We start from the raw sequence: 16,147 nt of genomic DNA, 5'->3' as shown, positions 1-16,147 counted from the left end.
TTTTATATCCTATATTAATGTTATGTATTTTGGGAATATTAAGTTATTTCTGTTGATAGTTATAAATAAATAAATAAATATCCCCCCCCCCCCCCTTCCCTGCCCATTGCCCTCCTGCCGCTGCAAAAAATTGAAATGTTCACTCGGTCCGTTTTGAAATTCAGAAAAAATTAAGATAAGTTTCCAATTTGTTTTGCGAATTTTTCACGAAATTTCGAGTTGGGCTGTAGATATTTACTAAATTTTCTTTTTTTATTTTGTGAAATTACGATTCTGGGACGATGATTCGGCAGCTGAGTAGTTAGAAGAGTTATTTTTATGATCGTGCGAGTACATTTCCACCTAATTGAATTTGACGTGAAATCATATTTTGGAAAGTTTGATATTGAGGTAAAGATTTCGGTTTGGGATGCAATTGGAGTTAGACGAGTTATAAACAATGACGCAGTGCGTGAAACTGGGTTATTCGAAAGTGTACTTGCGTCAGAGGAACCCCCGGTATGTAAAACCGGGCATTTGAGTTGCGCGCTGCGCCAACGTCGTTTTACCGCATTGTTCAGAAATGGGGCACCTTACGCACGCTCCACAGGTTTCAAAATAAAATAAATCTCGCCATCACCACTTTCAGAGAAAGCTCATAATTTCAGTAGGGGCCCATTAATTGGTTACATACGACTGATTCAAAGTATGATGGAATATCAACTGAAAAACAAACGATCCCACAACCATCAGAGGATTGATGGCTTCATGAGTTTGGTAAAAACTTGTAGGCGAAACAAACACCGTGCTTCCGGATGTAGAAAGAATCATTGAGCCATGGCAGGGATTAATTTCGCGGTAAAGGTTTTACCCGAACGCACCCCGTCACCGATTGGCCGACGCATCGATCCGCGTCGGTGATCACGGGTATATAATGAGGAGCGCCGACCCCGGAGAGTCATTCGACGACTTCCAGTCACAGCAGTAACTGCAGCAGTAACATGGAATCGTTCGGCTTTTTGTTGCTCGCCATGGGCGCCAGCGCTCCAGACCTTGACTTTGTCGCCGACCTTCCCCCGGAGGTTTCGCAAAGGATATTCGGATACCTGGACGCCGGTTCCCTGGTCAAGGCCTCGCGCGTCTCTCGGAGATGGGTGGAAGTCTGCCGGGGTGATCCGAACCTACGGAGACGCGCTCGCCGCCACTTTCGCAGGGCGCTACAGGGGGAAATTCGCCCCGCACCTCGACGACTCCCCAAACAACCGGGGAGAATCGGCGATACTCGTCACCCTAGCTTCAAGCTTGTCCAAGCTCCCATCATGGCTAACAGTAAGCGTACTATTGTAAGTAGGGTTAACCGGACTCCAAAAGCGGGCTCGACTACTAAGAATAGATTAAGAATTTAGGTTATAATTGTAAAATTAAATATCACAAAATTTGATAACGTGTAACTTGATTGAAATAATTATATTAATTTTGATAATACTCTTATGTAAGACTTACGAATGTTTTCGAATGATATTAGCAAATAAACCTCATATTTATTGGATAAACTTCGACCTTCACTGTATTATTCTAAAACCCTGATCTTCTTTGATTTATACGAACTTTTTCCAGCTCGTATTTAATATCATCTGCTTGAAAAACGAGAAATCTGTTCTACCAGTCCTTGCTGTTTCTTCTTGTCCGAAACTTTTTTATTGTACGGTGACCATTGAATACTCAGCGAGCTAGTTTACCCGAAGCTTAGTGTACCTAGTTAGGTGCCTCGTTCTAGAATTGTGACGCGGATGTTTACCCACTCCAATTCCGATCTTTGTTATTTCAATTTGTTTCAAATACTGTAACTATCAGAGAGGATAGATTATTGAAAACATTTAAAATTTGAAGGGAGGACTTCGGTGAAGTTTTTTAGAAATTTCAGTTCTACATATTTTGATTTTTTATTCAGAAACGAAGCAGTAAAAAAAATCTCTCCAGTAATTTTCACCACCACAAACACACTAATACGTATAAATGTACGTTAATAAGAGTTTCTTCTGGCAAATCCTTACCAGAGATGACAAGAAAAATGCTTTCGTTTCATACGTGAATATACCGAGCGATGGAAAGTACTGTAGAAATAAAAATTTCATGTGATTTTCCATTCTCATAATTATACGTTTACTAAGTGTAATACGGATAAAATAAACGTTGTGAAATCGTTTGAAAGCTGTTTGTTTTTTGCATCTACCTGGTGCCTGTACGCAGTTCATTTATGCAACTGTGCATATGTTTGTGTTTATATATTGGCAATAGCGGGTATATTAGCAGGCCGTCGTCAACGGCTTACGAAATGTTAGAAAAAGATAATGCACAAGTAGAATTATATGAAGATATAATGAGGTGAATTGTGCGACTTTTTTTTTTCAACAGAATAAATACATTTCATAGTAGTATACCAAGGGGGGTTCTGAGTACAACCACCTTCTTTACCGACCGAGCCGCTCCGCGCAGCCCAGACGCGAACCCTTTTCCGCGATGACGTCACAGTCCGCCGTACCGGCTTGAGGTCAAAACCGTGCAACCTTACCGACAGTTGTATCGATCGAGGGTCCAAATCGTGCTGTTCTACCGACAATCTTACCGACCGAAGGTCAAAGTTTGTAGTGCTCGCCTGCCAACGGTAGAGGGCGCAGCGGGGGGGGCAAGAACTTTTTTACCGTCCCGCATTCTTTTCCGACGATAGGACCGCTGATGTGTAACATTAACCACTCCGAATTCCTTTTCCACGGTAGGACTGCTGATGTGTAACATCAATCACCCCCCACATTCCTTTCCCACGTTATCAACCACGTGACATTCCAAAATTAATGGTTCCGAGAATTGTTTTTCACTTACTCGGATGTCGGTTTGATATCCAAGGTCGACCGATAGCCGCGGTACATTTAAAGCCATGGATCTGCGGTGTTGGATTACTATCGCTCTGGGAATGCTAAAATGTGCGCGCACATACACAAACATACGTATTTGATATCAGCCCCGTGACATTCCTTACCCTCCACCAAATTTCAAATTATGTGGTGGGGGAACGTTATATAAGCGAAAAGTGAAAACTTCATTGCCAGTCCGAAGCTGTTCTTCTTGCAAATGAAAAGTGCTCTGGAACAACAACGTGAATTGAAGAAACGACTAGAACTGCTCATCAAGAATATTGGAGAAGTAAAGCATCTGCTGAAAATCAGATCTGACCTCAATCAACTCCCATGAGATTTTGAGCACATACAACTGGACAGTAACGATTATGGACTTTTCAAAATTGAACGAAGTCGCTCGCCTGGAGACACTTCTGCCCTTGAAAAAGCTTTCGGACCTCGAAGTATACTTCGAATACCGGGTCAGTGGCGTTCGTCGGGTTAAAACGGAATTTGGTGACAAAATCGTTCTGGACTTGGATGACTGTTTCACGATTTTTCTGCCCAACCGACTGACCAAGGCCCTCCACGAAAATGAAGATTTGTTCCAGAAGGTGACGACAGCCAGTAAGGAGATACGGTTGCATCTACGCTATCTTGGCGGACCGTACGGTCAACTTGAATTCGTATACGTATAATCTGAGTATCACATTCAAATATTCAGTGTCCTGTGTAAGTCTTATGTTTCATAAACAAAAAAAAAAAAAGATTTAAATTATGAACATTTTTTCATTTATCGCCCAACCATCTTGTATACCTTTGATCCTACGTACGTTTTGTACCTTGTAATTGTATGTAGAATTAAGTCTTGAAATCTAAGAAAATGCTACTTCGAACACCACCAAGCAACGATAGAGGGTTTCGAGCTGCGTTTGCGTCTTGTAACTGTAATGTGAACTCTACGATGAATTTTGGACGGGTTCAGACAAGACCAGAGTGCAGGGTCGGCCGATAGCTGCGGTAGTATATGGGGTATTCCATGCCAAATCGCCGAGGTTTCGGCCCGACCCCCTTCGATTTCGCTGAAAATTTTTCATCATTTTCTACCCTACCAAAGACATTTTTCTGAATTTGTTCAGATTTTTTTACCCAACCCAAAAAAAATTACGAATTTTTGGAAAAAACCGCTCTTTTTTTTTTAATGCTAGAACTTTTTCAAAAATTGACCGTTTGGGACCTTTTTTTTCAAAAAAATTTTGTTTTTAAATGCAGTTTTCAGAAAAAAATATGAAAAATTTTGCAGATGTCAGGATCTATGAAATATTTCAATATTTAAAAAAAAAAACGGGAGGGGGTGTTTTGATCGCAGTGAGTACTTGACTTCGAGCCAGTGTGCTGCTGTCTTCTGCTTTCAGTTGTGAACAACTATACATGGAAATCAAATTTGGTAAACGTAGAGTCTTAGTGGGGGATGTATACTTCATCCCCTCGTCAGACTCTTAAGTATACTCCGATTACACAGCTATATGCGAAATGCTTGTTCCGAAATACATGTTCAGCGATTTTATATTTGCTGGAGATTATAACCTATCTAATTGCAAGTGGACTCATACAAATGACCATCTCTCACACGAATGTGAGAGATGTGAATCCTAGTGTCTCTCACAGGAACTCCTGTAATATTGTATGCAATGCATGTGACTGCCTAAATTTGAGACAACTCAATGACTTTGTAAATTCGTCAGGAAATACACTTGATCTAATTTTTACCTGGTTTACAAAGGCCACAATTTAAACTAGCATCGATCCACTGAGCAAAATCGTCAAACTACACGAAGCTTTTGACATATTACTATACGGCCCAATGTTTGTACCATTGGTGAAGGAAATATGGGGTTTGAACTTCAGAAAAGGTAACTACGATAACATCAATAAAGGTCTTTGCGAAATTAACTGGGAACCTCTTTCCGAGAACCGCCTTATAGATCATATGTGCAATACTTTTAACCAAAAACTGCAAGAATTAGCTATTGAACATGTGCCACATAAAAAAAAAATGATAACAGGTTTCCTAATTGGTGTAGCAAAAAGCTGATGAGTCTAATCATTCAAAAGAAAACCTCACATCGCAGATTGAGGCAACAAAACTTGAAATGTGACTGCTTAGAATTCGAGCACCTCAGAGCACAAGTGAAACTGCAATTCAAACGCGATAATGCACAATTCCTGTCAAACTTAAGAAAAAACGTAAAAAGGGACCCGAAGAATTCCTTCAAATATGTCAACGATACGAAAAAATTTGGTTATCCAGCATCCACGCATCTAAACGATGTTTCATCTGACCAGAGCGAGAAAATTGCAAACCTTTGTGCAGATTTTTTCGGCAGTGTCTATAGAAAATACTCTCTTGCTGGCTGTAAATTGCCGATCATTTCGCCAAAAAACACACCTGGGACCACTCTTATTCTTGATTTTGATCAACGATATTGAAAACTGCATCAAATTCACCAAGTTTCTACTATTTGCAGATGACCTGAAAATCTACTGCAAAATCAACAGTCCTTCAGAGTTATTCCTACTTCAATACCCCCTTAATAGCGTCTGATAATGGTGCGAAGAGAATGTACTTGCGCCTAATACAAAAAAATTCTACTCGATGTTTTTCTTTAGAAATAATACCGATTCTAGATAAGCAAATGTGGAATACATGCTAGAAAACCAAATCTTAGAAAGAAAAACCGTAGCCAGCGATCTTGGAGTTATTTTCGACTGTCATCTGACGTTCGATCTCCACATAGACCCCGTCAAAGCAAACTCAATGAGGATGTTGTTTTACATACTGAGAACATCGAAACCTTTATCTGATGTTCGATCAATGATCATACTCTATGACACTTTTGTTAGACCAATATTGAACTACGCGTCCGTTATTTGGTCCCCAAAAACGGACGTTAGTAGCAGTAAATTAGAATACGTACAACACCTCTTTCTAAGATTTGCATCCTACAAAACAGAGTCACCCATGTCATTTCTTAATCACAATTATGAAAGAAATAGCCAGCAATTAGGATTCAAGTCTCTCGAAAAAACACGTAAATTCACAGATGCAATGTTTCTATTCAAAATGTTCAACAATTCAATAGACTGCCCTTCAATTTTGAAAATGTATAACTTAAGAGTGCGAAACAGAAGATCGAGACACAATGTACACACATTTGCAATACCGAACCGATATCTAGCCAGATACACCCACAAATCCATCATTATGCGACTGAGTATGTTAGCGAATAGTAACAGCGGTTGGATGGATATCTTCAACCAACCGATCAGTCACTTCAAAGCGGTAGCCAGAGAGGCACTCTAGTTATCGAAATCTTAGTTGAAAACACTCTAGTTTTATACTTTGTTAAATTTTCATACAATATATTGTTTGTTTTTTTTTTTTATATCCTATATTAATGTTATGTATTTTGGGAATATTAAGTTATTTCTGTTGATAGTTATAAATAAATAAATAAATATCCCCCCCCCCCCCCTTCCCTGCCCATTGCCCTCCTGCCGCTGCAAAAAATTGAAATGTTCACTCGGTCCGTTTTGAAATTCAGAAAAAATTAAGATAAGTTTCCAATTTGTTTTGCGAATTTTTCACGAAATTTCGAGTTGGGCTGTAGATATTTACTAAATTTTCTTTTTTTATTTTGTGAAATTACGATTCTGGGACGATGATTCGGCAGCTGAGTAGTTAGAAGAGTTATTTTTATGATCGTGCGAGTACATTTCCACCTAATTGAATTTGACGTGAAATCATATTTTGGAAAGTTTGATATTGAGGTAAAGATTTCGGTTTGGGATGCAATTGGAGTTAGACGAGTTATAAACAATGACGCAGTGCGTGAAACTGGGTTATTCGAAAGTGTACTTGCGTCAGAGGAACCCCCGGTATGTAAAACCGGGCATTTGAGTTGCGCGCTGCGCCAACGTCGTTTTACCGCATTGTTCAGAAATGGGGCACCTTACGCACGCTCCACAGGTTTCAAAATAAAATAAATCTCGCCATCACCACTTTCAGAGAAAGCTCATAATTTCAGTAGGGGCCCATTAATTGGTTACATACGACTGATTCAAAGTATGATGGAATATCAACTGAAAAACAAACGATCCCACAACCATCAGAGGATTGATGGCTTCATGAGTTTGGTAAAAACTTGTAGGCGAAACAAACACCGTGCTTCCGGATGTAGAAAGAATCATTGAGCCATGGCAGGGATTAATTTCGCGGTAAAGGTTTTACCCGAACGCACCCCGTCACCGATTGGCCGACGCATCGATCCGCGTCGGTGATCACGGGTATATAATGAGGAGCGCCGACCCCGGAGAGTCATTCGACGACTTCCAGTCACAGCAGTAACTGCAGCAGTAACATGGAATCGTTCGGCTTTTTGTTGCTCGCCATGGGCGCCAGCGCTCCAGACCTTGACTTTGTCGCCGACCTTCCCCCGGAGGTTTCGCAAAGGATATTCGGATACCTGGACGCTGGTTCCCTGGTCAAGGCCTCGCGCGTCTCTCGGAGATGGGTGGAAGTCTGCCGGGGTGATCCGAACCTACGGAGACGCGCTCGCCGCCACTTTCGCAGGGCGCTACAGGGGGAAATTCGCCCCGCACCTCGACGACTCCCCAAACAACCGGGGAGAATCGGCGATACTCGTCACCCTAGCTTCAAGCTTGTCCAAGCTCCCATCATGGCTAACAGTAAGCGTACTATTGTAAGTAGGGTTAACCGGACTCCAAAAGCGGGCTCGACTACTAAGAATAGATTAAGAATTTAGGTTATAATTGTAAAATTAAATATCACAAAATTTGATAACGTGTAACTTGATTGAAATAATTATATTAATTTTGATAATACTCTTATGTAAGACTTACGAATGTTTTCGAATGATATTAGCAAATAAACCTCATATTTATTGGATAAACTTCGACCTTCACTGTATTATTCTAAAACCCTGATCTTCTTTGATTTATACGAACTTTTTCCAGCTCGTATTTAATATCATCTGCTTGAAAAACGAGAAATCTGTTCTACCAGTCCTTGCTGTTTCTTCTTGTCCGAAACTTTTTTATTGTACGGTGACCATTGAATACTCAGCGAGCTAGTTTACCCGAAGCTTAGTGTACCTAGTTAGGTGCCTCGTTCTAGAATTGTGACGCGGATGTTTACCCACTCCAATTCCGATCTTTGTTATTTCAATTTGTTTCAAATACTGTAACTATCAGAGAGGATAGATTATTGAAAACATTTAAAATTTGAAGGGAGGACTTCGGTGAAGTTTTTTAGAAATTTCAGTTCTACATATTTTGATTTTTTATTCAGAAACGAAGCAGTAAAAAAAATCTCTCCAGTAATTTTCACCACCACAAACACACTAATACGTATAAATGTACGTTAATAAGAGTTTCTTCTGGCAAATCCTTACCAGAGATGACAAGAAAAATGCTTTCGTTTCATACGTGAATATACCGAGCGATGGAAAGTACTGTAGAAATAAAAATTTCATGTGATTTTCCATTCTCATAATTATACGTTTACTAAGTGTAATACGGATAAAATAAACGTTGTGAAATCGTTTGAAAGCTGTTTGTTTTTTGCATCTACCTGGTGCCTGTACGCAGTTCATTTATGCAACTGTGCATATGTTTGTGTTTATATATTGGCAATAGCGGGTATATTAGCAGGCCGTCGTCAACGGCTTACGAAATGTTAGAAAAAGATAATGCACAAGTAGAATTATATGAAGATATAATGAGGTGAATTGTGCGACTTTTTTTTTTCAACAGAATAAATACATTTCATAGTAGTATACCAAGGGGGGTTCTGAGTACAACCACCTTCTTTACCGACCGAGCCGCTCCGCGCAGCCCAGACGCGAACCCTTTTCCGCGATGACGTCACAGTCCGCCGTACCGGCTTGAGGTCAAAACCGTGCAACCTTACCGACAGTTGTATCGATCGAGGGTCCAAATCGTGCTGTTCTACCGACAATCTTACCGACCGAAGGTCAAAGTTTGTAGTGCTCGCCTGCCAACGGTAGAGGGCGCAGCGGGGGGGGCAAGAACTTTTTTACCGTCCCGCATTCTTTTCCGACGATAGGACCGCTGATGTGTAACATTAACCACTCCGAATTCCTTTTCCACGGTAGGACTGCTGATGTGTAACATCAATCACCCCCCACATTCCTTTCCCACGTTATCAACCACGTGACATTCCAAAATTAATGGTTCCGAGAATTGTTTTTCACTTACTCGGATGTCGGTTTGATATCCAAGGTCGACCGATAGCCGCGGTACATTTAAAGCCATGGATCTGCGGTGTTGGATTACTATCGCTCTGGGAATGCTAAAATGTGCGCGCACATACACAAACATACGTATTTGATATCAGCCCCGTGACATTCCTTACCCTCCACCAAATTTCAAATTATGTGGTGGGGGAACGTTATATAAGCGAAAAGTGAAAACTTCATTGCCAGTCCGAAGCTGTTCTTCTTGCAAATGAAAAGTGCTCTGGAACAACAACGTGAATTGAAGAAACGACTAGAACTGCTCATCAAGAATATTGGAGAAGTAAAGCATCTGCTGAAAATCAGATCTGACCTCAATCAACTCCCAAGAGACTTTGAGCACATACAACTGGACAGTAACGATTATGGACTTTTCAAAATTGAACGAAGTCGCTCGCCTGGAGACACTTCTGCCCTTGAAAAAGCTTTCGGACCTCGAAGTATACTTCGAATACCGGGTCAGTGGCGTTCGTCGGGTTAAAACGGAATTTGGTGACAAAATCGTTCTGGACTTGGATGACTGTTTCACGATTTTTCTGCCCAACCGACTGACCAAGGCCCTCCACGAAAATGAAGATTTGTTCCAGAAGGTGACGACAGCCAGTAAGGAGATACGGTTGCATCTACGCTATCTTGGCGGACCGTACGGTCAACTTGAATTCGTATACGTATAATCTGAGTATCACATTCAAATATTCAGTGTCCTGTGTAAGTCTTATGTTTCATAAACAAAAAAAAAAAAAGATTTAAATTATGAACATTTTTTCATTTATCGCCCAACCATCTTGTATACCTTTGATCCTACGTACGTTTTGTACCTTGTAATTGTATGTAGAATTAAGTCTTGAAATCTAAGAAAATGCTACTTCGAACACCACCAAGCAACGATAGAGGGTTTCGAGCTGCGTTTGCGTCTTGTAACTGTAATGTGAACTCTACGATGAATTTTGGACGGGTTCAGACAAGACCAGAGTGCAGGGTCGGCCGATAGCTGCGGTAGTATATGGGGTATTCCATGCCAAATCGCCGAGGTTTCGGCCCGACCCCCTTCGATTTCGCTGAAAATTTTTCATCATTTTCTACCCTACCAAAGACATTTTTCTGAATTTGTTCAGATTTTTTTACCCAACCCAAAAAAAATTACGAATTTTTGGAAAAAACCGCTCTTTTTTTTTAATGCTAGAACTTTTTCAAAAATTGACCGTTTGGGACCTTTTTTTTCAAAAAAATTTTGTTTTTAAATGCAGTTTTCAGAAAAAAATATGAAAAATTTTGCAGATGTCAGGATCTATGAAATATTTCAATATTTAAAAAAAAAAACGGGAGGGGGTGTTTTGATCGCAGTGAGTACTTGACTTCGAGCCAGTGTGCTGCTGTCTTCTGCTTTCAGTTGTGAACAACTATACATGGAAATCAAATTTGGTAAACGTAGAGTCTTAGTGGGGGATGTATACTTCATCCCCTCGTCAGACTCTTAAGTATACTCCGATTACACAGCTATATGCGAAATGCTTGTTCCGAAATACATGTTCAGCGATTTTATATTTGCTGGAGATTATAACCTATCTAATTGCAAGTGGACTCATACAAATGACCATCTCTCACACGAATGTGAGAGATGTGAATCCTAGTGTCTCTCACAGGAACTCCTGTAATATTGTATGCAATGCATGTGACTGCCTAAATTTGAGACAACTCAATGACTTTGTAAATTCGTCAGGAAATACACTTGATCTAATTTTTACCTGGTTTACAAAGGCCACAATTTAAACTAGCATCGATCCACTGAGCAAAATCGTCAAACTACACGAAGCTTTTGACATATTACTATACGGCCCAATGTTTGTACCATTGGTGAAGGAAATATGGGGTTTGAACTTCAGAAAAGGTAACTACGATAACATCAATAAAGGTCTTTGCGAAATTAACTGGGAACCTCTTTCCGAGAACCGCCTTATAGATCATATGTGCAATACTTTTAACCAAAAACTGCAAGAATTAGCTATTGAACATGTGCCACATAAAAAAAAAATGATAACAGGTTTCCTAATTGGTGTAGCAAAAAGCTGATGAGTCTAATCATTCAAAAGAAAACCTCACATCGCAGATTGAGGCAACAAAACTTGAAATGTGACTGCTTAGAATTCGAGCACCTCAGAGCACAAGTGAAACTGCAATTCAAACGCGATAATGCACAATTCCTGTCAAACTTAAGAAAAAACGTAAAAAGGGACCCGAAGAATTCCTTCAAATATGTCAACGATACGAAAAAATTTGGTTATCCAGCATCCACGCATCTAAACGATGTTTCATCTGACCAGAGCGAGAAAATTGCAAACCTTTGTGCAGATTTTTTCGGCAGTGTCTATAGAAAATACTCTCTTGCTGGCTGTAAATTGCCGATCATTTCGCCAAAAAACACACCTGGGACCACTCTTATTCTTGATTTTGATCAACGATATTGAAAACTGCATCAAATTCACCAAGTTTCTACTATTTGCAGATGACCTGAAAATCTACTGCAAAATCAACAGTCCTTCAGAGTTATTCCTACTTCAATACCCCCTTAATAGCGTCTGATAATGGTGCGAAGAGAATGTACTTGCGCCTAATACAAAAAAATTCTACTCGATGTTTTTCTTTAGAAATAATACCGATTCTAGATAAGCAAATGTGGAATACATGCTAGAAAACCAAATCTTAGAAAGAAAAACCGTAGCCAGCGATCTTGGAGTTATTTTCGACTGTCATCTGACGTTCGATCTCCACATAGACCCCGTCAAAGCAAACTCAATGAGGATGTTGTTTTACATACTGAGAACATCGAAACCTTTATCTGATGTTCGATCAATGATCATACTCTATGACACTTTTGTTAGACCAATATTGAACTACGCGTCCGTTATTTGGTCCCCAAAAACGGACGTTAGTAGCAGTAAATTAGAATACGTACAACACCTCTTTCTAAGATTTGCATCCTACAAAACAGAGTCACCCATGTCATTTCTTAATCACAATTATGAAAGAAATAGCCAGCAATTAGGATTCAAGTCTCTCGAAAAAACACGTAAATTCACAGATGCAATGTTTCTATTCAAAATGTTCAACAATTCAATAGACTGCCCTTCAATTTTGAAAATGTATAACTTAAGAGTGCGAAACAGAAGATCGAGACACAATGTACACACATTTGCAATACCGAACCGATATCTAGCCAGATACACCCACAAATCCATCATTATGCGACTGAGTATGTTAGCGAATAGTAACAGCGGTTGGATGGATATCTTCAACCAACCGATCAGTCACTTCAAAGCGGTAGCCAGAGAGGCACTCTAGTTATCGAAATCTTAGTTGAAAACACTCTAGTTTTATACTTTGTTAAATTTTCATACAATATATTGTTTGTTTTTTTTTTTTATATCCTATATTAATGTTATGTATTTTGGGAATATTAAGTTATTTCTGTTGATAGTTATAAATAAATAAATAAATATCCCCCCCCCCCCCTTCCCTGCCCATTGCCCTCCTGCCGCTGCAAAAAATTGAAATGTTCACTCGGTCCGTTTTGAAATTCAGAAAAAATTAAGATAAGTTTCCAATTTGTTTTGCGAATTTTTCACGAAATTTCGAGTTGGGCTGTAGATATTTACTAAATTTTCTTTTTTTATTTTGTGAAATTACGATTCTGGGACGATGATTCAGCAGCTGAGTAGTTAGAAGAGTTATTTTTATGATCGTGCGAGTACATTTCCACCTAATTGAATTTGACGTGAAATCATATTTTGGAAAGTTTGATATTGAGGTAAAGATTTCGGTTTGGGATGCAATTGGAGTTAGACGAGTTATAAACAATGACGCAGTGCGTGAAACTGGGTTATTCGAAAGTGTACTTGCGTCAGAGGAACCCCCGGTATGTAAAACCGGGCATTTGAGTTGCGCGCTGCGCCAACGTCGTTTTACCGCATTGTTCAGAAATGGGGCACCTTACGCACGCTCCACAGGTTTCAAAATAAAATAAATCTCGCCATCACCACTTTCAGAGAAAGCTCATAATTTCAGTAGGGGCCCATTAATTGGTTACATACGACTGATTCAAAGTATGATGGAATATCAACTGAAAAACAAACGATCCCACAACCATCAGAGGATTGATGGCTTCATGAGTTTGGTAAAAACTTGTAGGCGAAACAAACACCGTGCTTCCGGATGTAGAAAGAATCATTGAGCCATGGCAGGGATTAATTTCGCGGTAAAGGTTTTACCCGAACGCACCCCGTCACCGATTGGCCGACGCATCGATCCGCGTCGGTGATCACGGGTATATAATGAGGAGCGCCGACCCCGGAGAGTCATTCGACGACTTCCAGTCACAGCAGTAACTGCAGCAGTAACATGGAATCGTTCGGCTTTTTGTTGCTCGCCATGGGCGCCAGCGCTCCAGACCTTGACTTTGTCGCCGACCTTCCCCCGGAGGTTTCGCAAAGGATATTCGGATACCTGGACGCCGGTTCCCTGGTCAAGGCCTCGCGCGTCTCTCGGAGATGGGTGGAAGTCTGCCGGGGTGATCCGAACCTACGGAGACGCGCTCGCCGCCACTTTCGCAGGGCGCTACAGGGGGAAATTCGCCCCGCACCTCGACGACTCCCCAAACAACCGGGGAGAATCGGCGATACTCGTCACCCTAGCTTCAAGCTTGTCCAAGCTCCCATCATGGCTAACAGTAAGCGTACTATTGTAAGTAGGGTTAACCGGACTCCAAAAGCGGGCTCGACTACTAAGAATAGATTAAGAATTTAGGTTATAATTGTAAAATTAAATATCACAAAATTTGATAACGTGTAACTTGATTGAAATAATTATATTAATTTTGATAATACTCTTATGTAAGACTTACGAATGTTTTCGAATGATATTAGCAAATAAACCTCATATTTATTGGATAAACTTCGACCTTCACTGTATTATTCTAAAACCCTGATCTTCTTTGATTTATACGAACTTTTTCCAGCTCGTATTTAATATCATCTGCTTGAAAAACGAGAAATCTGTTCTACCAGTCCTTGCTGTTTCTTCTTGTCCGAAACTTTTTTATTGTACGGTGACCATTGAATACTCAGCGAGCTAGTTTACCCGAAGCTTAGTGTACCTAGTTAGGTGCCTCGTTCTAGAATTGTGACGCGGATGTTTACCCACTCCAATTCCGATCTTTGTTATTTCAATTTGTTTCAAATACTGTAACTATCAGAGAGGATAGATTATTGAAAACATTTAAAATTTGAAGGGAGGACTTCGGTGAAGTTTTTTAGAAATTTCAGTTCTACATATTTTGATTTTTTATTCAGAAACGAAGCAGTAAAAAAAATCTCTCCAGTAATTTTCACCACCACAAACACACTAATACGTATAAATGTACGTTAATAAGAGTTTCTTCTGGCAAATCCTTACCAGAGATGACAAGAAAAATGCTTTCGTTTCATACGTGAATATACCGAGCGATGGAAAGTACTGTAGAAATAAAAATTTCATGTGATTTTCCATTCTCATAATTATACGTTTACTAAGTGTAATACGGATAAAATAAACGTTGTGAAATCGTTTGAAAGCTGTTTGTTTTTTGCATCTACCTGGTGCCTGTACGCAGTTCATTTATGCAACTGTGCATATGTTTGTGTTTATATATTGGCAATAGCGGGTATATTAGCAGGCCGTCGTCAACGGCTTACGAAATGTTAGAAAAAGATAATGCACAAGTAGAATTATATGAAGATATAATGAGGTGAATTGTGCGACTTTTTTTTTTCAACAGAATAAATACATTTCATAGTAGTATACCAAGGGGGGTTCTGAGTACAACCACCTTCTTTACCGACCGAGCCGCTCCGCGCAGCCCAGACGCGAACCCTTTTCCGCGATGACGTCACAGTCCGCCGTACCGGCTTGAGGTCAAAACCGTGCAACCTTACCGACAGTTGTATCGATCGAGGGTCCAAATCGTGCTGTTCTACCGACAATCTTACCGACCGAAGGTCAAAGTTTGTAGTGCTCGCCTGCCAACGGTAGAGGGCGCAGCGGGGGGGGCAAGAACTTTTTTACCGTCCCGCATTCTTTTCCGACGATAGGACCGCTGATGTGTAACATTAACCACTCCGAATTCCTTTTCCACGGTAGGACTGCTGATGTGTAACATCAATCACCCCCCACATTCCTTTCCCACGTTATCAACCACGTGACATTCCAAAATTAATGGTTCCGAGAATTGTTTTTCACTTACTCGGATGTCGGTTTGATATCCAAGGTCGACCGATAGCCGCGGTACATTTAAAGCCATGGATCTGCGGTGTTGGATTACTATCGCTCTGGGAATGCTAAAATGTGCGCGCACATACACAAACATACGTATTTGATATCAGCCCCGTGACATTCCTTACCCTCCACCAAATTTCAAATTATGTGGTGGGGGAACGTTATATAAGCGAAAAGTGAAAACTTCATTGCCAGTCCGAAGCTGTTCTTCTTGCAAATGAAAAGTGCTCTGGAACAACAACGTGAATTGAAGAAACGACTAGAACTGCTCATCAAGAATATTGGAGAAGTAAAGCATCTGCTGAAAATCAGATCTGACCTCAATCAACTCCCAAGAGACTTTGAGCACATACAACTGGACAGTAACGATTATGGACTTTTCAAAATTGAACGAAGTCGCTCGCCTGGAGACACTTCTGCCCTTGAAAAAGCTTTCGGACCTCGAAGTATACTTCGAATACCGGGTCAGTGGCGTTCGTCGGGTTAAAACGGAATTTGGTGACAAAATCGTTCTGGACTTGGATGACTGTTTCACGATTTTTCTGCCCAACCGACTGACCAAGGCCCTCCACGAAAATGAAGATTTGTTCCAGAAGGTGACGACAGCCAGTAAGGAGATACGGTTGCATC

This window comes from Neodiprion virginianus, chromosome 5 (assembly GCF_021901495.1).
Source record: "Neodiprion virginianus isolate iyNeoVirg1 chromosome 5, iyNeoVirg1.1, whole genome shotgun sequence".
Classification (NCBI taxonomy): Eukaryota; Metazoa; Arthropoda; class Insecta; order Hymenoptera; family Diprionidae; genus Neodiprion; species Neodiprion virginianus.
This window is presented reverse-complemented; position numbering follows the sequence as displayed.